At 49.4% G+C, this 25,020-nt stretch overlaps 1 pseudogene; it reads left to right on the top strand.

The window, feature by feature from the left end:
- The first annotated feature begins 24,437 nt into the window (after positions 1-24,437).
- Positions 24,438-24,723, top strand: LOC120365913 (U6 snRNA-associated Sm-like protein LSm1 pseudogene; annotated as a pseudogene).
- The last annotated feature ends 297 nt before the right edge of the window (positions 24,724-25,020 follow it).

Here is a 25,020-nt window from a genome sequence, read left to right as displayed (position 1 = left end):
TGCAAGCATTTGTATGGGAGAAAAATCAGGAGCTGATAGCCTAGAAATGCAACCAGCACTACACACATGAATCTAACCCTTATGAATTCACACCTACTGTGGACGCATGACATGTTCCTCCTAAAAACCCTACCAGGTAGGAACGTTACATCGTCTCTGTTCTACAAGTGGGTAAACCGAGGCACGGGGAGATGCAGTACATTGTTCAGGCTTCCACAGCTGGTAAGTGGAAGAACTGGGATTTGAACCCACAAAGTCTGGTTCTGGAGTCTGTGGGCTAAACCGTTGCACTCTGCAGCCTGGAGAGACTCTCGGGTCATCTCTCGGGTCATCATCTGCAACTCTCGGGTCATCTGTGGTGGGTGCCCATGGTGATCACTTTTGCTGGTGCCTCTGGGTCAGGGGTGGCCAGTAGGGGACATGCATGTGGCAGACTCAGAAAATCATGTGTGGCGGTCCTCCCCCACCCAAGAATCCAGGCTAACACTGTGCTCCACGTGGCTGCTACCAATCCTGGTGAGAAAATCTGCTCAATCTGGCTTAGGCTGAACAGGAAACGCACTGGTTCCTGTAGCAGAACCAGGGGTGCATCTGGCTTCCAGTGCCCAGTTCTCTCTCCACTGGCTGGCAGCTGCTGTGTTGGCTTGAATAGGGCTCTGGGCAGCAATGTGCAGCTCAGCATCCTGTCCTCCCAGGTCCTGGCCCAGTAGCTGCTTCCGAAGCCCCTGGTCCACTGAGTCAAGGGGCTGGAATGGTGAGATGGATGACCTCCCACCAGGGTGGGGCCTTTTCCCAGCACGATGGTGGAGCATGCAGGAGACAGTGGTTGCGGGGTGCCTCATCCCCTTTCTCTCCCGGGTGGTCATGCTCCTTCCTGTTCCCCACTCTCTCTTTTGGCTCCAAAGGCTCAGAGCCCATTTTCTCAGATAGCATCTCTTCAGGGGGCTGAAGATTTCCCTGAAGTTTGAGGTCTTCTGTTTCCTCCCCCTGCAAATCACTCCCCACCCCAGGCAAGGGAAAATTATGCCCAGCTACCTGGCGTGTGTGTGTGTGTGTGTGTGTGTGTGTGTGTGTGTGTGTGTGTGTGTGTTGTGTGCATGTGTGTATAAAGCCTGCACACACACAGATCAATATCCCAATACATTATCCTGGTGATGGAGTGGCGAGTGAATCAACCCTACTCCATCAGGAGTGGAAGCTGTGACATCTTTCAGCTACCTGTGGCCCCTCAGGTTCCCCGAACAGGACGGCTGAGCTCTGTGCCTTACATCATGATTGGCTGGAACTTCCTTTCTGCTCACCCCGGCCACCCACAGATTTGCTGCTGCCTCTGCCTCTGTCTGGACAGCAGAATGACAGAAGAGAAAAGTGGCCGAGCAGATTGTCATGAGCCCTCCCAGGAGCCACGCTCGGTGCTGTGCCCTGGATGCGGCTTTTCCTACTGGATTTTCCCAGGACGCCTGCCTGTGAGTTTCACGAGGGCAGGGTTCCTGCTGCCTGCTCTCAGAAGAAACTCCACTAATAATTATTGAAAGAATAAATGATCCACTGAGTTAGCTACTCTGTTATGCCATTTGTGAGACGAGGAAACAGAGGCTCAGAGAGGTTAGTAACCTGCCCAGGGTCACACAGCACAGAGGTGCAGAGGTGCAGAGGTGCAGAGGTGAGATTCAAACACAGGCAACCTCTGCCTGTAGGTACTACTCTAGCCTTGCCTGCTGCTCTGCTGGGAAGAGCCCAAAGTGACAGAAACCAGGGACAAGGCCAGGACAATATGGGGCTGAGTCCTGGGGACCTGCCCTGGTTCCTGCCAGGGGCCGCAGCTCAGCAAGCTCCCAGGCTCTCCGTGGTTCTGCTCGTGCTCACTGAGTGGCCGAGCCACCTGCTAAGCCACGCTGGCTTTTGTGCTCCTCCTCCCAGCCACGGTGAGTTCTGGTCACTGGGTGTCTGTGATGCAGCCTAAAGCACAGAGCGTACTCACCCATCAGCCGTGTTCCGGCACGCAGGCCATTACCACTGAACAAGCCGGAATGTTCTGCCTTCTTCTTTTATTAGGCTTGACACAAAACCCCTGCTCCTGGGGGAGTCCAGGGGAAAGTACACCCCACTCCTCAGAGGAGGCGGACAACTAGGAAACGAGTCAGCCAGGACCCTTCTTTAGGGAGGAGGCATCCATGCCCTCACTGCTGCCTGGCCTGGAACTTTCTCCCACTCTTCCCTCTCCCCCTCCCACCTGCCACCCAGCTGACTCATGCCACTCCCAGCGTCCCCAGAGCACCCCCAGCTCCCTGTCTTCTCATTGTCGCTCCTTCATCTTATTTTCTCACTGGACTATGAACTCCATGAGGACAGTGACTCCAAGTTTTGTGTTTGCAGCTGTTCCCTCCGAACCCAGTTCACGGTCCTCTGTGCAAATCCAAAAATGGAGCCTCTCCCTCACGATAGTCTGTTGTCATCTGATATTCATAGACAGTTGTCCCAATTCACATACAAATCTACGAACACAAAGTGTGATCAATGTCCTCTAGATTTGCGCAGTGCACAGCCTACAGAGGTACATGAGAACTTCTGTACAGCATGTGTTTATTAACCGACGATAGTTATGAATGAAATGTAATTCAAATGCTCAAATATGTAAACTAAGTCATTTAAATAAACAGCATCTGCTGTGGCTAAAGAGAGTCCAACCTTTGGTACACAGGGCAGAAAACTGGGTCAGGGATACCTGGACAACTGTCAAGAGGCTATTCAGAATGGCGAGGCCCAAAAATGGGTCGGGGCTTGATCCTGTGCAAATTAATGACTGTTTACTTAGTGACTTATTTAGTGGCTGCATGGTTGGAGACTTAACTCATTCTGTGGTTGAGCTGCAATAGAATAACAAAATTCCTTTTTAAAAACACCTTTCCATTCTTAAAGTAAGGCCTTTTCTGACCAGGCGCGGTGGCTCACACCTGTAATCCTAGCCCTTCGGGAGGCTGAAGAGAGTGGATCCCTTGAGGTCAGGAGTCCAAGACCATCCTGACCATTCTTTAGTAAAGAAACCCCATCTCTACTAAAAATATAAAAATTAGCTGGGGCCGGGGGTGGTGGCTCATGCCTGTAATCCAAGCACTTTGGAGGCCTAGGTGGGTGGATCACCTGAGGTCGGGAATTCAAGACCAACCTGACCAACATGGCGAAACCCCGTCTTTAAAAAAAAAAAAATTAGCTGGGCATGGTGGTGTGTGCCTGTAATCCCAGCTACTCTGGAGGCTGAGGCAGGAGAATCTTGCAGTGAGCTGAGATCTCACCATTGCCCTCCAGTCTGGGGGACAAAAGAGAAACTCCATCTCAAAAAAAAAAAAAAAAAAAAAAAAGTGAGGCCTTTTCCGCTGAGGTCAAGACTCAACATATCTGTCCCGCTGGCAAGGCGCAGGCAGAAGCAGGGACAGTAGAATCTCTTGTCTTGATTTTCTAACAGCTTGGAGAAAATTCAGATCAGCCTCTCCCGCTATGTGCTTAGGCTCTGGGAAACTCTGTCCTCAGGGCCCTCTGATGCCCCATGAGTATGTTGTGAAAGGGGCAGTGGCAATCAAGGATGCATGTATATGGGAGCAGGGAGATACAGACAAGTGGGAAGAGAAAAGGCCTAACACCTAGTGAGGCTGGCTATGTTTGGGCGCTCTCGGCACCTGTAAGCAGGTGATCTCATTTCATCTGCCCGACAGCTGCAAGAGCGAGCCTCACCGCTGCTGTCACTGAGCAGATGAGAAGACAAGGTTCGGGATCAAGGGTTAGCACACTTTTTCTGTAAAGAGCCAAAAGTTAAACAGCTTAGGCTTTGCGGGCGGTCTAGTCTCTGTTGCGACGTCTTAGCCCTCTCCTTGTCACGTGAAACCATGCCATAGACAATTCATAAACAAATGGACATGACCATGTTCCAATAAAACTTTATTTACAAAAACAGGTGGTGGGCTGGATTTGGTGCACAGATGCTCAGGATGATTAACTTGCTGTGCTGAGGTCTAATAGATGAAACGACATGGTGGATAAGGACGTGGAGGTTGGAGCTTGATAAGGACATGGGGGTTGGATCCCATCTCCTGAGCTTACCAGCGGATCCTGCACAGATTTCATAACTATTTTGTGCCTCAGTCTTCTTATCTGCAGAATGGGGACAAGCTCAGTACCTCCTTCATAGGTTTATGTGAGGATGGCCAGGTGAGCTAAGTCCCTGGTGCCATTAGTCAGTGCTCTACCAGCCTGGGGACATTTGGGCTCAAAGCCAGAGCTCTCTATCTTGCAGAGGGGTGGGGAAGGGGCAGCATCCTTCCCTCACCCCTCCCCGCCACCTCCCATCCACCTTGTGGAATATGTATATGCTACAGTTGAACCCTCAAGCCCAGCACTAGTCTCATCAAGTGAGGATGGGGAATGGGGGATGTGGGGCTTGTTCTAAAGAGAATCTGGGGTGTCGCCTTCCAGGCTGGAGTTGTTTTTCTTACATGCTCCCCACTGTCCAGGTGCCCTCTGACCCCAGGAGAACAAGACCTTAGGCTTTTTGAGAAGTGGGGTGACACCCAGTTGTTACCATGTCACTATGAAACAGGTAGGTGGCTGTGCTCGGGGCAACTGCAAGACAAGGATTTATGGGGTGAAGCGAGAGGCAGCCTCCCTGGTGGATTAGCTTCACGCAGCACTGTTTAGCATGGGGAGGAGAAAAAAAAAACATAACGAATGAGATGCCGTCCTGGAGAGTCAGCTAGTGCAGCCCATATATTTCTGCCTAAAAGAGATTTTATACAACTTGGCACTCGCTCAGCAGGGCCGCTGTGTGTTTACAGACGGGGGTTTTAAAGGAACGTCTATGACTAGTCCATAAAGTCACAATTAGCCAAACCCTAATTTATGAGCCTAATTTGTGGTTGCTGTTAGAGCTGGTGCCGCCGTGGCTTGCTGGAAACTGCCAGCATCTGCGCTGCACTGGCAGAGGGAGGCTGGGCTCTGTCTGCCACTGCAGGGCTGCTTGGGAGCAGATGGGGTACAGAGGGTGTCCCCTAATCGGGGGAGGCTCCCTGGTGCACAGCTTGACATGAGTTCTCAAATCCTCAAGACAACCCTACTGATAGTTTCTGATATTCTCTCCGATTTGTAAGTGAAGAAACCGAGGCTTGGGGGTGTTAAGTAACTTGTGTGGGGTCACGTGGTCTGTAAGTGATGGAGCTAGAGCCTGAGTCCAGAGCTGGGGATGGTGGGTGTAAAGCCCTTAGCACCATCCCTGGCACCGCTAGTGACTCTGAAGGATGGCAGACCTGGGCCCCAGGCGCAGCCTCATGCTCACTGCTGTGTAGCCTTAGGAACATTACTTACCCTCTCTGAACCTCATTTTCACTGTCTGGAAGATGGGGATGATGAAAAAGGCTATCTCATTAGACAAAATGACGCACAGGGCTTAGCTGTGGATGCATTTCCTATGGCTGCCGTAACAAATCTCCACCAGCCAGATGGCTCAGAACAGTGGAAATTTCTTCTCTTACAGTTCTGGAGACCAGAAGTCTGAGATCAAGGTACCATCATGTTGGTTCCTCATGGGGGCTGAGGGAGAATCTGGTCTGTGCCTCTCCTGCACCTTCTGGTGGCTGCCAGACTGCTTGGCATCCCTTGACTTGTGAACACATCACTCCTGTCTCTGCCTCCATCTTTACATCAGTTTCACCTCTGTGTCTGTCTTCTGTCTCCTACAAGGACATGTGTCATTGGATGTAGAAACCACACCAGTAATCCAGGGGGATCTCATCTTAAGATCCTTAATTTAATTATGTCTGCAAAGATCATTTTTCCAAATAAATTTACAGCCACAGTCTCTGGGTGGCCACATCTTTTGGGAAGCCACCATTCCACCATTACAGCCCACAAAATGGGTCCAGAGATGTGGTTCTTGCTGTCATCATCAAGGGCTTGCTGAAAACCTCTGTATTAGCCTCCCCAGACATCCCCAACACCCCAACCCAACTTCCGTTTTTGAGTACTCAGATCTGAGTTCTGTCTCTTTTTCTTTTCCATCTCTGGGTCTCAGGGCTGAAGGACAGATGCTCCCCCACCCTCCCTGATCCTCCGACAGACTCCCCTGCATTTGCAAACATGGCGAAATGGAGGCTTGTCCTTGGGTGTGAGGTGGTGCGCTGCGAGGGGCTGCCCAGTTCTCAGGAAGCTTCCCTTGCCCCCAAATTGTGGCTGAAGAGGTGGGTGTGGAAAACCCCTCGGATTCCCCTAGAAAGATCCAGGGTGGTTAATCGCTGAGACCTCCCAGCCTAGGGCAGAAACATGGGCCTGGGCCTTAAGGAGGCCAGGCAGGGAAAGCCGGAACTGGTGAGCCCGTGTTCTCACGCCAGGCCTGCCCTTGCCCTGTGGGTGCAGGAGGCAGCAAGCTCAGACGATGAATAGACTTCAAGTCTATTCACTTTTAAAATCAACTTCGTTGCTGCTATTGCAATAGCAGACGTGTTCAGTATGGAAAATTTGGCAACTGTAGAAAAGAAGAAAGGAGAGAAAGAGGTCGCTCCTGTTTCTCCCACCCAGGGGCAACCATCAACAGTTGGTCTTTCCTTCTTTCCTTCCAGATGGTGGTGTTTTTTTTCTCTATGAGTTATTTTCATTTCACTGGGTTTAAACTTTTTTTTTTTCCTGAGATGACACTTTGATCACCCAGGCTGGAGTGCAGTGGCGCTGATGCAGGGCCGGTGATCCCCAACCTGGGGCTCAGTCCACGAGAGTTCTTGGCTTTGCCCAGGAAAGAAATCAAGGACAAGCCGGTCGTAGAGTAGAAGGAAACGGGCTTATTGAAATGGCGATGCTACGGCTCCGTGACTCCTCCCGCAGAGCGAGGCTACCCTGCAGGCACAGGGCAGTTTTGCAGTTATGTTTACACTCGCTTCTAATCGCATGCAGATTAAGGGGCAGTTTATGCAACCATTTCTAGGGAAGGGATAGTAACTTTTAGGTGACCAGGTTATTGCCATGGAAAGGGGCGGTAACGCCAGGTGTTGCCATGGCAACGGTAAACCTCGTGGCGCACTGGTGGCATGTCTTAAGCCGCTTTCACCCTTGTCGTCCTGTTTTAGCTAGTCCTCAATTTGGTCCAATGTCCGAGCCCCGCTTCTGGCATTGAGCCCTGCCTCCTGCCTCAGTGGGATTGCGGCTCACGGCAGCCTTGACTTTCTGGGTTCAAGCAATCCTCCTACCTCAGCCACCTAAGTAACTGGGACCACAGGCAGGCATGCTCCACCATGTCCAGCGAATTTTTTGACTTTTTTGTAGAGACAGGGTCTCACTATGTTGTCCAGGCTGGTCTTGAACTCCTGGGCTCAAGCAATCCTCCCTCCTTGGGCTCCCAAAGTGCTGGGATTGCAGGCGTGAGCCACCGCACCTAGCCTGATACTGTTGATATAATTTCGTGTCTTGCCTTTTCCCACTTCCTCCTATAGCATGTAAGTATTTCCCCGTGTAATGCCCACGTCTTTATAAATAGCATCTTGAATGGCCAGGAAGTATCCCACAGAGTGAATACTGGGCCGTTTCCCTAGCCAGCCCCTCTGGCTGGACCTCATGGTTGTTTCTGGGGCAGGAGTAGCCATCAGAGCTGGCAGCCAGCAGCAGGGGAACTGGCGGAGGCCCGGCATGGGGTCTCAGGCTGGCTGGGCAGGACTGGGGCAGGCCTGGGCAGGGCTGGAGGGCTGGCTGAGCTGCATTCACTGGCCACCTGTAAGAACGGCCGCCCGGCTGGAGCCGCTGTCGCCGCCGTCAGACCTCCTCATCTGCAAGCAGCTTTATCTTCATTTCTGACTGATCTGCAGGGCTTAGCTCTGACACTTCCTCTTTATGTCTCTCCCTTTCAGAGCCTCTCTGTCAAGTAGCTAATGAACTGTAAACAGACACTCCAGTGCTCCAGGGGGCCCTCCAAGGAGCTGGCAGAACTGCCTCTGTACAGCAAAGAAGCCTTCAGGGAGGCGGATGACACTCCACCGCTGGCGGGGACAGAGACCCTGAGTCCCTGCATGTGCTCTCCCTGCAGAGGACACAAAGGCCCAAGGGGCAGAGGGATGGCGGGGGCTCTCCCCAGACAGCCTACGCCCTTGGATGCCATTGCTTGTTACTTTGGAAGCCTCAGGGGGTCCCTGCCCCGCCTTCCTTCTCCCTGTCCCCCAGCATCTCTGCTGTGTATAATCCTGGTTCATGGCTAGACTCAACAGAAGACCTTTTGGAAAATGCAGATTCCCAGGCTCCTGAGCCTAAAGATTGGGACTTAGTGGGTTGAGTGGGACTCCCATCTGATTAGATTGTCAGAATGCTTTGGGAACCACTAGCCTAGGCTGGGGACGCCCTCAAAACTATTTTCAGAAGCCCCCTTTTTCGGGAAAGCACCCCAGGATTGCCCCTTCCTCACTTGGAGCTTGGGATTGCTGTGCTTTTTTTTTTTTTTTTTTTGAGATGGAGTTTCGCTCTTGTTACCCAGGCTGGAGTGCAATGGCGCGATCTTGGCTCACCGCAACCTCTGCCTCCTGGGTTCAGGCAATTCTCCTGCCTCAGCCTCCTGAGTAGCTGGGATTACAGGCACCCGCCACCATGCCCAGCTAATTTTTTGTATTTTTAGTAGAGACGGGGTTTCACCATGTTGACCAGGATGGTCTCGATCTCTTGACTTTGTGATCCACCCGCCTCAGCCTCCCAAAGTGCTGGGATTACAGGCTTGAGCCACCGCGCCCAGTCCTGCTGTGTTTTTAAGAAGCCCCGATGTCACTCCATTCGGGGAGGGATGGGCCCTTTACACTGTGTCTCCCTGTTAGGCTTGGAGCCCTTTGAGGCCTGGTGCACAGTAGGTACTCAACCACGTTGAAAGTAAGCAAACTTGGGCCAAGTGTTACGTGGCATTCCCCGCTTTCACCCTCACAGCCCTTTGTGACGTGGGGCCTTTTATTTTCACCCCCATTTTACAGATGAGAACACTGAGGCCCAGCAAGTTTGCATAACTTCCCCAGGTCACAGGGCCTATAAGAGGAGGGAAGGGATCAAATCCTGTCCCTTCCCATCGCTACACCATGGATACAGGTCCCTTATCAGACACATGGTTTACAAATGTTTTCTCCCGTGTTGTGCAGCGTCTTTCTACTTTCTTGATGGTGTTCTTAGAAGTTCAGAAGATTTTTTTGTTTTTGTTTTTTGAAATCGAGTCTCTCTCTGCCACCCGGGCTGGAGTGCAATGGCGAGATCTCAGCTCACTGCAACCTCCGCCTCCCAAGTTTAAACAATTCCCCTGCCTCAACCTCCCAAGAAGCTGGGACTACAGGTGCCTGCCACCATGCTCTGCTAATTTTTATACTTTTTGTAGAGACAGCATTTCACCATGTTGGCCAGGTGGGTCTCAAACTCTTGACCTCCAGTGATCCACCTGCTCCCGAAGCACTGGGATTGCAGCGGTGGGCCACCATACCCAGCCAGAAGTTCAGACGCTTTTAATTTTGGTAAAGTACAAATTTATCTGTTTTTTATTTATCATTTTGTTTTGTTACTTTTGCTTTTCGCGTGGTATCTGAGAAGGCTTTGCCTAACCCAAGGTCATGGAGATTTACTGTTATGTTTTCTTCTAAGCATTTTATAGGTTCAGTTCTTACATTTAGGCCTATGAGTCATTTGGAGTTAATGTTTGTGTACAATGTGAGGAAGGAGTCCCATTCCTTTATTTTTTATTTTTATTTTATTGTATTTTATTTTAGAGACAGAGCCTCACTCTGTCACCTAGGCTGGAATACAGTGTGTTGTGATCATAGCTCATTGCAAACTCTAACTCCTGGGCTCAAATGATCCTCCTGCCTTAGCTGGGACTACAAGTGAGGACCATCACGCTGGCATTTCCTCTCCTCTTTCCCGTCCCTTCTCTTTCTTTCCTTCTTTCTTTCCTTCTTTCTCTCTCTCTCTATATGTGTATATATATATTTATTTATTTTACTGCACTTTAGGTTCTGGGGTACAGGAGCAGAACATGCAGGATTGTTGCGTAGGTACATACATGGCAATGCGGTTTGCTGCCTCCATCCCCCCATCATCTATATCTGGCATTTCTCCCCATGTTACTCCTCCCCAACTTCCCTACACCCCACTGTCCCTCTCCTATTCCCCCTCAATAGACCCCAGTGTGTGATGCTCCCCTCCCTGTGCCCATGTGTTCTCATTGTTCAACACCCGCCTATGAGTGAGAACATGCGGTGTTTGATTTTCTGTTCTTGTGTCAGTTTGCTGAGAACGATGGTTTCCAGGTTCATCCATGTCCCTATAAAGGACACGAACTCATCATTTTTTATGGCTGCGTAGTATTCCATGGTGTATATGTGCCACATTTTCCCTGTCCAGTCTATCATTGATGGGCATTTGGGTTTGTTCCAGGTCTTCGCTATTGTAAACAGTGCTGCAGTGAACATGCATGTGCATGTGACTTTATAATAGAACGATTTATAATCCTTTGGATATATACCCAGTAATGGGATTGCTGGGTCAAATGGAATTTCTATTTCTAGATCCTTGAGGAATCGCCACACTGTCTTCCACAATGGTTGAACTAATTTACACTCCCACCAACAGTGTAAAAGTGTTCCTATTTCTCCACATCCTCTCCAGTATCTGTTGTCTCCAGATTCTTTCTGTCTTTCTCTCTCTCCCTTCCTTCCTTTCTTCCTTTCTTTTTCTCTTTCTTTCTTTCTTTCTTTCTCTCTTTCTCTCTTTCCTCTTTCTCTTTCTTTCTGACAGGGCCCTGCTATGTTGCCTGGGCTGGTCTTGAACTCCTGAACTCAAGCAATCCTCCTACCTTGGCTCCCCCAAGGGCTGGGATTACAGGCATGAGCCACCATGCCTGGCCTCTACTCTTTTCTTTTGCTCAGGAATATCCAATTGTACCCCCTTCATTGCTTGAAGAGGCTCTTCCTTCCCCACTTACGACTCGCTTTTGAGGGCAGGAGGGAGGCGGGTTTACAGTATGTCTTCCCTCACAAGTCTCATTACTCAACTCTCAGAGGTCCCAGAGAGGCCATGGCAAGCTTCCAGCTAGAGCCACCCCCAGCCCTGGATTTTCCATCTCAGGGTGACTCTCTCCGGGAATGGGAAGACACGGAGGGGAATCGGAGGGACACAGAGGTGGCCACAGCCTGTGAGGGAGGGCAGGCACCCCAAGGAAGATGACCCAGGCCATGTACAACTTTCCAGGGAGGTGCTTGGGCTCTTGGAGCTGACCTTTGCCGTCAGAGGGAATTTTGCTGGTCTAGGGGCTCTAAAAGGAACACTGGGAAGGGGTTCTGCCAAGTGTTTGGATGGAGGCAACAGGACAGTCCGAGTCAGCAAGATTCTCCCAAAGCCAACTCCTTCAGCTCTCCCCATGCCCATTGGACCACAACTACTCAGTCCCCAGGAGGGCTTCCCTGTGCCCACAGAGGCCCTCCCATGGCCGTCTCCCAGGACTCCTGTGTTCCTGCCTTGGGGTCTTGGCACCTCCTGCAGTCTGGGATGCTCTCCTGAGTCCTGCCAGTGCTGCCTCTGCTTCCCTCAAGGGCCACCCAGAAGCCCACCCCATGTCTCCCAGGCTGCTCTGGAGCGGGACGCTGGGACATTGCCTGCTCTCACCTGAAGAATTCTGGGACAGCAGAGCCCTGAGACCATCAAGGCCAGAGGTTTGCACGCTGTCCCTCAGGGGTCTCTACAGCGCCAAGGGGCAGGACTCTGGATCCTCCCAGCCACCATCTTCCAGACCGATTTCACATAGGGAACTTCCGCCGAAGACTTTGTTTATACAGACGGTCCCATGATAGAGAAGTTTGAAAACTGACTGATGTAATCCAGTTCCACCATGTTACAGCTGCGTGAATGGAGGCCCAGAGAGAAAGGCCTTGTCTAAGTCCCTGGCGTAGAGCTGAACTAAAACGTGGCTCCCTGATCCTCCTGTTCCCCCAGATCCTGTCCCTGTGTCCGAGAGCTTCGGGGCCCCCTCCCATCCCCTGCTGCTGGAGCCCAGTTGGGCGGAGTGCTCAGATGGAAGTAGGATGAACGCCCCTGCCCCACCGCCCCGCCTGTCTCCCCACGGTTGAGCTCGGCTGCCCTGGTTCTCCTGCCTATCTGCAGCCGAGCTAATACAATTCTGCAGTTCCAATAGACTGTTAGGTCCCGCCAAGCCCTCCAGCTGCTTTAGTTTCCAGTGGGTTTTGCAAGGAGAGGAAAAGGCAAATGTCTATCACTTTGCCTTTTGAAGGTGACAATGAATAGTAACTCCTTTATCTCTGAAGTCCTTTTCATGCCTGAAATTCCCTGATCTTGCCCCAGATCTGCCTGCAGGGATTTGATGGCCTCCCCGACCACGTGCAGATTTGCTGACATCCTGGGGTTTGTGTCACGCACAGGGACCAGGTCCCTGGGGGAGGTGAGGATGCCTGAATGAGAGGCATGAAAGAGCGTGGTCCCCGCCCTGGTGAGGGGGGTGAGTAGCTCTTCTGGTGCCGCAGAGGGAGCGGAGTGTGGGGTCTGGGTTCAGAGAGGGGCCTGAACTTGTCATAGAATGCGTGTGCATGTGTATGTGCGTGCTTATGCGTGAACACTTTTGGGTGAAGGGGCTGGCAGCTCCGAGCCTGTGTGTCCCCTCCGGTGTGGGGTCTTCTCTGAGGCAGAGAGGCATCGAATGGGTCCACAGAAGGGAGCGGTGGCAGCTGAGGGCGCCCAGTGTCTGAAATGAAATATGGATGAGGCTTAGCATCCTGGTAAATTGGTAGCTGAGGCTGGAGGCGGTGCTGGCTGGAGGCCCTGGCACTCGTCTAAACTGAAAACGGCCATTCTCAGTGACTTCTACTTCCTCACCTCTGGTCTTCCCTCTTGTGTGAGCTTATCGCTGCAACTCTGGGATGGAGGTTGGGGGCTGAATGAAGAGATAGGATGGGGTGGGGTACAGTGGGGGGCCTGGAGGGAGCTGGTTTTCTAGGGAACTCAGATGAGTTCTCTTCTGGGGTGGAGTGGGGCAAGGGATGTCCTGAGTGTCATACTGGGGCAGCTGCTTTCAGAGACAGGGACAGGGACAGTACCTGCCCTATTCTCCCGAACCCCAGTGCCCAGCAGAAGTCCTAACATGAAGGTTTAACTAGTATTGCTAACTTGATGAATGAAGAACCTCAGCATCTTGTCCCTTCAAAAGCTTGTTTTCAGCCAGGTGTCAACTAGTACCATGGTCTGAACTAATCTATTCATTGACCAATATATATTGAGCACCTACTATGTGCTAGACCAAGTCCCTGTGGTCAAGAAGCTCACAGTCAGTGCTGAAGGCTTGCAGCTCTCAGGGAACATTTCAGACGCAATTTCTTGATGGTGGGCATGTTGGGATCATGTAGGTACCGGGGGAGGAGATCGCTGGTTTGGGAAAGAAGAGAGACTTTCGAATTACTATCTTGTTGGAGCCTCCCATGGATCTGAGCCAGACAAGGCAGGCAGGTGAGGAAGTGGAGACTCCAAGAACGAATTCCCATTTGCCCTGGGAGTTGGTGGTAGGGCTGGCAGCAAGACTGTGGATTGAGAGGGGAAGAAGTACCTTTGCGCTGTTTTCCGGCTGCTGTGGACAGCCCGGGCTGGGAGGAGCAAAAGTTTCTTTCTCTTGCACCCACTCCCCCAACTCTGTGACTGGTTGCAGCTGTGGGTGGGCTGCGGTTGCGTGATGCAAACGTCCAAGTGGAGATACTGACGCTGCGGAGAAGAACGGGGATGGAGGCCACCGAGTGTCCTTATCACACTGAAGAGTGTCTGGCAGGACGTAAAGGATCCATCTGGGAGCGTCCCCAGCCTGTCCCTTCCCCTGCTTGTTAGAGAAGGCTCTGGCATTGCCTATTCAGTTCTACCAGACCCCCTAACCCCCCACCCAGCTCCAGGGAGAGCCCTACTGTTGAGATGAGACTGGCTCTTTGGCACTCTGGGATGCAGAATTGGCAGGAGAGGGGGAGTACTGGGAAAATAGAGGGCTGCGATGAAGCCAGGGCTTGGTGGGAGGGTGCGGGGTTGCAAAGTGAGAGGGAGGAGGGTGGGAAAGGACAAGGCAATTGGGAAGTTTCTCCGACTATGTGTCCCCTTCCAAAGGTTTGGGAGCTGCAGTGGAAGACTTTGAAATAATTTTCATTAGCTTTTTGGTGGCCGGACTATGTGTCTTTATGTGACACCGACTGTGTGGATCGAGGTTTTAGTCAGGTTATGTGTCCTAAGACAAAAACGGTAGCTAACGGGTACTGAGTGTTATGCACTAGGTATGAACAGAAGTTATGAACCACCCCACATTTCACTTAGCAGCACTCTTCTGCCTTTTTCTCCTTTATACGGTAAGCTCTGACCTCCTCAGGCTGCCTTTTTCCCCCCTCACTGCTGACTAATAGAATTTCAATATTTGGTCTTAAAACCCTGGATTCTTAGTAACTGCTGGAGAAAGAAATGTCAGCAAGAGAAGATGTTAAAAAACATCTCTGCTCTCCCTGCAGCTACAGTAGGAAAACACATTCTAGTCTGCATCCAAAAAATCCATCCTTGTAAATATTCTTTTTTTTTTTTTTTTTTTTTTCTTGTTACCCAGGCTGGAGTGCAATGGCGCGATCTCGGCTCACCGCAACCTCCGCCTCCTGGGTTCAGGCAATTTTCCTGCCTCAGCCTCCTGAATAGCTGGGATTACAGGCACGTGCCACCATGAGTTTTAGGGACTTCAGAATAGTTGCAATGCTTGATGGTAAACACCTTTTACTCCTTAAAAAACTCCATGATTCTGTTTGATTGTCTTACTTAATAATTGATTACTCTGGCAATAGTATTTAAAGTGACATTCCTGTTTTCTGAAACATATATACTTGTGAGTAGTCTTTGTAAAACCAGAGGGGGTGGGCACTGCCTTCTCTCTGCAGGAATGAGGTGAAAAAAAAAACCCAGGTATCTGTTAGAATTCTTATTTAAACAAAGAGTTTGAGAACCTTTGTCTCATTTGAATTGACACCAGCAAAGTGCTGAGTTCTTTACCTGGGTTATCTTGTTTAATCCTAACAACCTCACATGGCAGGCTCTATTGTTATCTGTCTTTTACAGGCAGGACAATGAGACAACATGAGTCTGGCAAAGGTGCTGGAGGACATGCAGCTGGCAGGTGGCAAAGCTGGGAGTTTGAGCCAGGCGGTCTGACATGGACTCTCTCGCTCGAAGTGCTGTGCCACCTGGGTGTGGGGAGCTTCATTTCTTCCTGTGGGTTGATGATCTGGGAAAAGGAGGACAGAGAAACAGGACCCTTCTGGAGAATCTAAGCATTCAGAAAAGAGGAGAGAAAGGTTTCAGAGGAAGGGCAGCTTTGGAGAGCCTGGAAGGAAGGAATGGCCCAGAAAGGAGGAGCAGAACTGAGAGTATTCCTGGGTCAGGGTCCAGGAGGCTGTGGGGTAGCACGGAGTGGAGAAGAGCCCAGGGAGGGGCTGCCAGAATGACTGGGGTGGGTCTGGCAGGCAAAAGGCATGGGGACCTTAAGGCCAGTGCCATGGACATGGCACAGCTCAGCTCAGAGGGCACCACTTACCAGGAAGCCTAGGTGACGAGTGGCCCCTGGGCTTGGGCAGCGTGGAGACCTGGTTTCGAGAAGCAGCCAACTCACTGGATGAAAGAAGAAGAGGGTATATGCAGAAGAGCCTGATAAACGCTTTAATGCTCTGCCAAGCCAGCTGGGAAAGAGAGGCTGCATACCCGGAACATACTTACTTCTACATTGCCTGGATGGCACAAGCACTCCTCCTAGTAATGAAAGTTGGTACACTGCAAAATAGCGGGCACAATTCTAGGTTCTTCAGGTATAAGACTCAGTGCCTGTTTGCCTAGTGTGCTTCCCCATCCTCTTTCTGATCCTATATGAAGCTATCCTTTGCACACACACACACACACACACTCACACTTCCAGTTATCTTCTGCTACATAACATGTTACCCAAAACTGAGTGGCTTAAAACAACCAATCTGTCATGCCCACAATTTCTGTAGCTCAGAAACTGGGAAAGGGCACAGCTGGGACAGCTTGTCTTTGCTTACATGACTGAGTCTTCATTCAGGAATTCTCAGTCTTGGGGCAAGAATCATCTTGAAGCAACTTCATTCACATGCCTGGTGGTTGATGCTGGTTGTCCACTTGGATCTCAACTGGGGCTGTCAGTCAGGATACCTGCATTCAGCCTCTCTGTGTGGCCTGGGCTTCCTCACAACATGGCGGCCTTGATCTTCTTGAATGGGAGCACAGATCTCCAGAGGTGAGTGTCTCAAAAGGTAAAAATGCAAGTTTCTGAGGCTGGGCCCAGAAAAGAGGAGAATGTTACTTTTGCCGTATCCTGTTGGTTGAGGAAGCCACAAAGATCCACCCAGCTTCAAGGGGAAAGGACATAAACTCAACTATGAGATGGGGGGAGTGTGTACAGCAAGTTCCTTTTGAACTGGTTACCAACTTGTCTGAGTCTGGAGAGACAGAACACCCACACACATCACAAAGTATATGAAGCAGATTTAGTAGTTACAGACAGAAGACTGGGATCCATTGTGAGCTGATCCCCCAAGGCTCAAGAAAGCTGCCCAAGGCAGATGAGCCTCAACTGCACATGCCCTACCTACACCACAGCTGAGTGACTCAGAATGGCAGCCCACCCTGGGTTATTATGCATATATGGACCATGAGACTCACTGGGCTAAGGCTTGTAAGGGCATCTTGCTTCCTGGGGAGAGAGGGACCAAACATGGACTGTCCCAAGCACTTCCTCCCTAACTCAAGTGTTACATTTCCTAGAAAGGACTGGAACAAGACCCAGGCTGTTTCAGACAGTTCTATAGAATAACCTTATCTCAGGATATTGCATTCCCAATGCATTCCATAGTTATTCTACAAGGAAAGAGAGCTGGATCGGTCCACAGTCACCCAGAGAACCCTCCCGCAATGCCAATGAAACAGGGAAGGAAAGCATGTGGGATGGGAAATATCGTGGGATCCATCTTTGAAAAATACATACACCTTTGGCGGTCTTGGCATGGTTGCCAATTATAGTGTTCCCCACTCCCCTCCAGGAATGGTCACCTGGTTTACATGGATTCATCAGATTACCCCATCCCTCTGTCACAGTGAAATGTTCAGGATTAACTATGTGACCCAAGTAGAGCCATTTGAATTTTTCCTGGTGTTGGTCTATGGATTAAGGAGAGGAATCTTCTGGGAGGATACACATGTGTGGGCCTGCTGGGGACCCTCTTGGATCCATTGTAAGCTGGCCCCCCAAGGTTCAAGAAAGCTGCCAGAGGCAGATGAGCCTCAACTGCACATGCCCTATCTACACCACAGCTGAGTGACTCAGAATGGCAGCCCACCCTGAGTTATTATAAATGTCAGAACAATGAGACTCACAGGGCTAAGGCTTGGAAGGGCATCTTGCTTCCTGGAGAGAGGAACCAAACAGCTAGGGCAGCTAGGGTGTCTGTGACCCAAGCAGAGCCATTTGAATTTTTTTCTGATGTTGGTCTATGGATTAGGGAAAGCAATCTTCTGGGAGGATACATGTCTGGGCCTGCTGAGGACTCTCTTGGGTCAGCTAGGGCAAGCCTGCCTTTGGCATGATTCCAGGCAGACACATGCAGAGCTGGGAGTTCGAGAGAGACAGGCAGGGGCTGACCACATTGCTTGAGCCTCTGGGTAGCGTCATGCCCCTAACTCGGTCCTGCCCAGGATTTTTATGTTTCTGACATAATGAGAGAATTCTTACCAATAGACCAGGGGACGGGGATGATTAGACCACGAAGGTAGCAAAAGAACCAAGATTTGGAGTCCCAAGACATTCTGTGGAGGAGAAATTTCCTCCAGAGGGAAAGCAGAATCTCTCCAGGGAAGAAACAGTGAGAGATGCTTTGAGGAGTCCCCACCCCCATGAAGTCTGTCACTCCTATCTCCTCCTCTCCTCCCATAATGATCTTATTTGCAAAATAATACAAGAATCATGGAGATAACGTCAGAGTTGGGTAATTAAGGGTATCTGCTTCCCATTCCTGTGATACTGAGCAAGCCACTGAATCTCAGTGTTCTCATATAAAATATGGAGATTGGGGTTGCTTGAGGATTGAATGAGGTGATGGCTGTGAATCTCTGATAGCAGCACTGGGGACACAGTGAACTCGTGAGGACTGGAAACTGTTCCATGAGCTCCTTGGGTGGTCAAGACTCCTCTGATGTTAGCACAAAGATTCAGGTGTCAGCATCTCCAAAACAGCTTCAACTCTGCCCAGGCTTCTCTCAGTGCTGCCTGTGGAAAGACTGGAAATGACAAGAGGCGGTCTTACAGATTGATACATAATGGGTGAATGGTAATTTCCTTAACAAACAGGCACATACAGCAGGACACAGATTCCTCCAAGGCCCAAAAGCTGCAAAGGGAACACCTAGTAAACCAGGACTGGTGGATAAAGCCCAGAGTGTCCTCCTCAGCTTCCTCATGTTAATGAGCTGACAGATTCCAATCACAAGCCCAGTGGAAGGACCCGAATGGTGAAGTTTGACAGTGGTCTTAAAACCAAAATAGCAAATAGCAATACATACAGAGAGCGTGCAAGGTGCACGGGCATCTCCATAGCCCTGCACACCTCCTGACAATGGCCAGAGTTAGCAGGAGAGGAACAGGAGGAGGCTGGGAGGAAGGGAAAGGAATATCTGGGGAGTGAAATGAGGAAGGTCCTGCAGAATTAGTTGTTGTCAGTTCCCTTTGGGACAGGAAGTGTTTACCTGGTTGCATTGTAACGGCATCTCTGCTCCCACTAGCTCAGGCAGTTTGTAGATTTGTGAATAGTCCCATGTGACCTTCAGGTCTCATTCTGAAAAATGGGCACAACAATACAGGCTTTCCATACTTACTGGTAGTTTTAGGAGCAACAGCGGGGATACTCAGGTGTGGAAGCAAAAGCAATGTGGAAAACGCAGACTTCCAGACTATTGGAGCTGGAGGATCATGGAATTCAAATCAACCCCCTAGTTTTACATTTGAGAAGAATAAGGCCCAGGGACAGGAAGGCGGTTGGTTGCCCGGCATCCTCAAATGAATTAGTGAGGGAGAAGGAGCCCTGATGTTAAGCCACGTGATCCTCGTTTTCCCCTCATTGCTCAGTTTGCTTCCTTCCTGGCAGTCCTATCCAGGGCATATCCCCAAGTCCTATCCTGTGGCTGGTGATGAGGTAGGAGGCAGGACTCAACTCCAGAGGCAAGGCTTGGATACAAGACCTAATTGAGGACTAGCTAAAACAGGGATAAGAGGTGAGCACCTCCCTGTAAGACTTGTCCACCCATGTGCCATGTCAGCATGCTGTTGCCATGGTGACAACCAGAAGTTACCATCCCTTTCCGTGGCAATGACTTGATGAGTCAGAAGTTACCACACCTTTTTCTAGAAATGTCTGCACAATCTTCCCCTTAAATTGTACATAATAAAAAGTGTGTGTAAATATGACTGCAGAAGTGCCTCTGAGCTGCTACTGTGGGCACAGGGCCTCTGGGGTAGCCCTGCTCTGCAAGGAGCAGTATCTCTGCTGCTGCTGGGCACAGCTGCTTCAATAGAAGTTGCTGTCCAACACCACCAGCCTGACCTTTAATTCTTCCCTGAGCAAAGCCAACAACTCTCCTGGGCTAAGCCCCAATTTGGGGGCTCACCCGCCCTACGTCATTGAGTCTAGTTGAGTGGAGCATGGGCTTGTCCACCATGCACTGAAGGTCGCTTTGGGTCCTCTGGGTAGTCTGGGAAGTGATGGCCCTGTTTTACTAATACTTTAATTAACATATATGTTGATGTTTTTGTTCACTGCATAACTGATAGTGTATGGTCTCCCTGTTGGCCTCCCATCAGTGTGAGCCCAGATTTCCCTGGCTGTGGTGAGGTTCGTTTCTTAGGTAGTAAGGGTAGATTAAGCACTCTGCAAGCCCTCCCTCCCCAACCGGTGGCCCATGAATTTAAAGGGTTTGAGAAGAACCAGCATAGAAGTGGTAATAGATTCTATTTCTAGATGAGCCAGGTGGTTCCAAAGCTACTACTCATTCATCCTTTCAACAATAAATGCATACGCCATCTAAGTGACTCTGCTCACCTTCTCTCACCACATCTCACATCTCATTATATCTGGTGTCACGAGAGACACTAGAGGAAAGGAGCATGGTTGACTTGGGAAAGTGCATTCTTAATTTTGGAGATAAATCCCTCTTGGTGGGAGACAAGGAGAGGTTATCATTGCCATAATCTCAGTGGAGCACTGTAAGGCCCTAAACTGGTCTCCCAGGCTCCCCTCCCACCTCCCAGTCTCCCAGTCTCTTCTCCACAGAGCAGTTGTATGAGTCAGGGTTCTCCAGGGAAATGGAACCAATAGGAGATGTACACACATATCATTGATTTGTGTGTGTGTGTGTGTGTGTGTGTGTGTGTGTGTTTATTTATTTATTTTAAGGAATTCATCCATGTGATTATGGAGGCTGACTAGTCCCAAGATTTACAGTTAGCAAGCTGGAGATCCAGGAGAGCTGATTGTGTAGTTCCAGTTCAAGTCCAAAGACCTGAGAACTAGGAGAGCCAATGCTATAGTTGCAACCTGAGGGCTGGTAGGCTCTACACCTAGAAGGAGCCATTTCAGTTCAAATCCCAAGGGAAGAAAGAACTTAGATTCCAGCTGGAAGGCAGTCAGGCAGGAGGAACTTCCTCCGATTTGTGGGAAGGGCAGCCTTTTTGTTCTATTAAGAGCTTTGATTTTTTATTTTATTTTATTTTTGTCAACCCAGTCTATTTCCATACGCATTTCATGTGTGAGTCTCTGTCCCTGGTGCTGAACACAATAGCTTCAGCCGGGCACCTGGGCGTTGGGAGGGGGACACCTCTGGCGTTCATCCGCATTAGGGAGGGCCATCTGCTGTACCCAGTCTACTGATTCAAATACTAATCTCATTCAGAAGCACCAAGACTAATGTTTGACCAAATTCCAAACACCTTATATGACCCACAAGGTCCCCTCCTACATCTCCAACTTTATTGTCCTCATCTTCCTCTCACTCACTACATTTCATCCCTACTGGCCTCCTTCCCTTTTTTTTTTTTTTTTTTGGTCAAGGTCTTGCTCTGTTGCCCAGGCTAGAGTGCAGTGGCACAATCACAGCTCACTGGAGCCTCAACCTCCCAGGCTCAAGCAACCCTTCCACCTCAGCCTTCTGAGTAGCTGAAACTGCAGGTGTGCACCACCACATCCAACTAATTTTGTTTATTTTTTGGTGGAGATGTTGTCTTCCTATATTGCCCAGGCTGACCTCAATCTCCTGGGCTCAAACAATTCTTCCACCTCGGCCTCCCAAAGTGCTGAGATTACAGGTTTGAGCCACCATGCCTGGCCCTTCCTATCTTCTGATGCCACATTTCTTTTCATCTCAGCACCTCTGCAGTTCTGTGCCTTTTGAAGGATGCATTCCTGCTAGATCTTCACAAGTCCAGCTCCTTCTCATTGTTCAAGTCAAGACAAACATCACCTCCTCAGAGAGGTCTTCCCCTGCCATCCTAGCTAAAGTAATTCTCACTCAATCACTATAGAGCCCATCACTCTGCTTATTTTCTTCATAACACATAGAGCAAACTGAAACTTTCCTAGTTATGGATATGTTCATTGTTCATTGTCTTCCCCTCCCACTAGAATGTAAACTCCCTTAAAGCAGAGGATTTATTGGGTTCATTTTTATAATTCCAGTTCCTACTGCACAGTAGGCTTTAAGCAAATAGTAGTTGAATGAATGAATTAATTGTTAGTGGCACCTATTTTAAAGGAAAGATTTTAAAGTAGCTTTTCTTCACCCTCTCAGGAAAGACTTTTTGTGTCTATGTTTCAGAAAACAAGGTGGGTCGCAGTGGTTCTGTTCTGGCAACTCTAACTATGAGGAACCCCATTTACCTGGGCATTCACTTAAGTGCAGGTCCCTTGGGAAGCACCTGGATTGGAAGAAGGAGGTGGCAGTAGAAGGGAGGTAAATGCTGGATGTTTTCCAAACCAATCTTCTCATCACACATACATTTTTAATGCTGTCAGAATTTAATTTGTTATACAAAGCTGGAAGCAGTAGCGTTGTGTGTAAATAGCAAACCGTGGGAAGACTGCTCTCCTCAAATACGTTTTTTTTTTCCCTTTCTCCAACCGAGTCTATTTCCATTTCCATTTAATGTGTGGGTCTCTGTCCCTGGTGCTGAAACAATAGAATCAGCCGGGCACCTAGGCTTTGAGAGGGGGTCACCTCTCTCCGAGGTGCTGGAACGCCCTCCTCTCTACCTCTCATGGAGCTGCCAGCAGTGTGTGGTCACTGTGCCCTACCGTTGCTGGGTCACGCTGCAATGATAGCTGCAGGAAATCACAAGGCTCGTTTGCAATCTCTTGAAGCTCATCCAGGCACTGCTGCTGCAGCCATCCTGTTCTGCTCTAGGGAGAGGGACTATGGGATTCTAAGTCCTTTTGGCAGCTCCACGGGGTGTGTCCAGCCTCAGGTGTTGTGAACCCATCAATAATGCCATGAGAAAGGGCGGAGGGGCCACAGATCTCGGTTCGCCACCTCCACTTAGGATGACACCTGCCAGTCCAGCCTTAGGTTGCCTAGTCTATGGTGGCACCTCGGCAGGAATCCATGTGTCCAACGGGCAGATATGTTTCCATTTGCCTCAAGATTGAAAATAAGGAAGAATCTCTGTAAATCTCGTGGCCCACAAGAAGTAAATGACAGATAATAACTTGGATTTTGGAATGACAGGGTGACAATCTAAAAATATTTATTGACCGGTCATGGTAGGTGGCTCACGCCTGTCATCCCAGAACTTTGGGAGGCTGAGATGGATTGGATCACCTGAAATCAGGATTTCAAGACCAGCTTAGTCAACATGGTGAAACCCTGTATCCAGTAAGAGTACAAAAGTAGCCGGGCCTGGTGGTGCACACCTGTAGTCTCAGCTACTCAGGAGGGAGGCTGAGGTAGGAGAATCCCTTGAATCCTGGAAGTGGAGGTTGCAGTGAGCTGAGATTGTGCCACTGCACTCCAGCCTGGGTGTCAGAGTGAGACTCCCCCTAAAAAACATTGCTAAAAATTTTGAGATATGACATATAAAGGACACAAATCTTAAGTGCACAGCTTAAAGAATGTGTGTATGTGTGTGTGTGTAACCACCATCCAGATACAAACACATAACATTTCCAGCCTGCTCCTGCCCTAACAGGCAGCATTTTCCACCAAAGGTAACTACTTTTCTTCTATCTGTCACCATAGATTAGTTTTTCCTGTTCTCAAACTTCGTGTAAATGGGATTATTCCATAGGCCCTCTTCTAGGGTTCACTTCTTTCACTCAACATCATGTTTTCAGATTCATCTATGTTGCTGTGTATAAAGCAGTTCACTTTCATTCTTTTTCATTGCTGTTTAATACTCTTTTGTGTGAATAAACCACATTTTTATCTATCCATTCTACTGTTGATAAATATTTGGGTTGTTCCCAGTTTGAGTCTATTATGAATAAAGCTTTGAATACTTCTGTGCATGTCTTTTGATGAACAAAGCACTCGATTTTGTTGAATACATACCCAGGAGTGAAATTGCTGGGTTGTGGCATATACCTATGTTTTCAAAGTGGTTGTGTCAGTCTACAACCATTGCTTGAAAAAAAATTAATTTCTCCTTCCTGATTGTACCTCTTCTGTGTTCTCTTGATCAATGGAGATGTTCTAGGGAGAGGCTCTGTTTAAATAGTTATGGCTTTAGAGTTTTCTAGGGCACTCTATTAATCAATATTGATTAGATGACCATTCTCTATGAATCCCTTCCTAGAAACCATTCTTCTCACACATCTTTCTTCTCTTTGGCCATCACCACGACTGACTCCTGTAATGGAATCTGAATGAGATGGTGCAGAGTTAAGAGAAATCACCTCCTTTTCTTCCTCCACATGTCAGGCTTGAACACGCCTGAGAGAAGACTCCAGCCAAGGAGAATCAGGAGTGTGGTCTTCACCCCAGGTACCCTGGATGAGTCCTAGAGCTCCAGATAGGCAAAAGCCAATGAAAAATCTGCAAGGAGCCTGGGTGCAATGGCTCATGCCTGTAATCCCAGCACTTTGAGAGGCTGGAGGATTGCTTGAGCCCAGGAGTTCAAGACCAGCCTGGGCAACATAGGGAGACTCCCATCTCTAAAATAAATTTAAAAATTTGTGGGGAAGCCCCGGTGGCTGAAAGCCAGGGCAGAAGTGCTGGTCCCACTCGGGATTCTGGGCTCAGTTCCACTGAGGCAGTGACTTCAGTAGAAGAGAGGAGACTTTGGACATGCTGGTACCTCGCTGTTGTGTATTGCAGCATTATTTCAGTTCAAAATGAACTATATGCCCGGCACTGCCAGCCTCATCGAGGACATCGACAATAAGCATTTGGTCCTGCTTTGAGATGGAAGGACACTTACAGGCTTTTAAAGAAGCATTGATCAGTTTAGACTTGGAAAAAGAGAGTGACACACCCTTCCAGCAAGTATCCATGGAAGAAATTCTAGAAGAGCAAAGCATGGAGCAGCAGGCCAAGCTGGAGGCAGAGAAGCTGAAAGTGCAGGTCCTGAGGGACCGAGGTCTTTCCGTTCCTCCAGCAGACACTATGGATGAGTATTAAGTCTTTTGCCCAGAGGCTGGTGCTCTTGAAGAGTAGGGGCTGTCACACAGCTGATCAGAGACTGCAGAGTTTTGAAAAGTCACTTATATTTTTAATTCTTTTACACATGCATCATGAAGAAATCATGTAGGTGGGTTTTTTAAAAATAACAAAATCATTGTTTAAAGAAACAGTGACATAGACTCCTTCACGCATCACTGTGATGCCAGCACCTACTTCTTTATATTGTTCTTCGTATCTCAAAATAGAGTTTACGTGGCCAGGCGCGGTGGCTCAAGCCTGTAATCCCATCACTTT

The sequence above is a fragment of the Saimiri boliviensis genome, chromosome 11, assembly GCF_048565385.1.
Source record: "Saimiri boliviensis isolate mSaiBol1 chromosome 11, mSaiBol1.pri, whole genome shotgun sequence".
NCBI lineage: Eukaryota > Metazoa > Chordata > Mammalia > Primates > Cebidae > Saimiri > Saimiri boliviensis.
The sequence above is the reverse complement of the archived record's forward strand: the minus strand, read 5'-3'. Positions and strand labels throughout refer to the sequence as shown.